The following is a 1,347-nucleotide window of genomic DNA, read 5'->3' on the forward strand; positions in this document are numbered from 1 at the left end:
TGCGGTAACAGTATTTTCATGGTTTAATCTCTCTTCCTTAAACAGAAGTATGTCAGTGTGTGTGCTATATATGAAAATTTCCCCTTCTGGCTCTCAGGTGAAACTGACACGGTCAGGGGAAAGTCTTGCCAGTCTCACCCTTATTAGGAAAAGTTCATCTTTTCCTTCTAGCCAAGGGTGACATTCAGGGGCAGACTCAGTAGGTAAAAGAATTCAGGAGCAAACCAGGACAAGTGAACTCCATGACACCACAAGCCAGCACTGTTAAGGCCCACTCGGCTTAGACCTGGCCAGCCGCACCAAACAACTGTGAGCTCACCTGTTGCCTCCTCCAGCACTGTCACCAACCAAAAGCAATGGCGGAGAAGACACAACAAAACTGGCCGGGTCTGAGCGGAGTGGCCCCTGAAACACTGGCACAGCTCCTGGGGCTTAGCTCTGCTGACGCTCTGTCACTAGCAACCACTGAGGAAACTGGCCCACTGGGAGCTTCCCTCGTAACTTGAATAACCAGCCTACTGCTGTGGATAGTCAAAGGAGAAGTTTTATTTTAACTCAACAGGGGTACTGGATCATGGTTTAACACACACACACCCCAAGAAACAATGCTTTCCTTCACTCCTGTCACTCTTGAAGGACATGAAACTGCAGAGTGGTTGGGTTAGAATGGATAAAAGGAAGTCCTTCTTCACCCAAAGCGTGATTAACACATGGAATTCACTGCCACAGGAAGTGGTGGCGGCTACAGGCATGGACGGCTTCAAAAGGGAATTAGATAAGCATATGGAGCAGAGGTCCATCAGTGGCTATTAGCCACAAGGTATAGATAGGGGCTCTGGGGCAAGTGATGCTCTGTCTTCTTGGTGCTTGGGGGGGTCAGCAGTGGGAAGGCTTCTAATGTCCTGGCCCCACTGGTGGACCTCCTGATGGCACTGGTATTTCTGGCCACTGTGTGACACAGAGTGTTGGACTGGATGGGCCTTTGGCCTGATCCAACATTGGCGTCTCTTATGTTCTTATGGCAGAGGGATCTAGACAGCAAAGAAATGGTGGTGGCACCAGGTGAAAGGATACCTGTGGGCACTCCCTCAAATCTAGCTGCAGGGCAGTACTGGCCAGCATCAAGGAGGTGGCCAACGAGTGGAGAGAAGCATCTTCTGCTGCAGCACTCACTGGGAAGCGCTGTGGCACCATTTAAACCAGGGGAACACACGCGAGCGTGTGAAAGGGTCGGGTCAGCGTGTCCACTCCGCCGTCGGAGCGCTTTTCAAAGGGCACGTGCGAACCGGCCCATCCTCTTGGTTGGGCCTAGATGGGGACAGCCAAGCAGAGAGAAGAGGGGGGGGG

General features: G+C 52.0%; 1 protein-coding gene across 1 annotated transcript in view; it reads right to left on the bottom strand.

Annotated features, from left to right (window-relative positions):
- The window catches only part of UBE2K (ubiquitin conjugating enzyme E2K), a 39,944-nt gene that overhangs the window by 38,043 nt on the left and 554 nt on the right, over nt 1-1,347 (bottom strand). The window lies entirely within an intron of this gene.

This window comes from Gekko japonicus, unplaced genomic scaffold, assembly GCF_001447785.1.
Source record: "Gekko japonicus isolate JY-2015 unplaced genomic scaffold, Gekko_japonicus_V1.1 scaffold55, whole genome shotgun sequence".
Lineage (NCBI taxonomy): Eukaryota > Metazoa > Chordata > Lepidosauria > Squamata > Gekkonidae > Gekko > Gekko japonicus.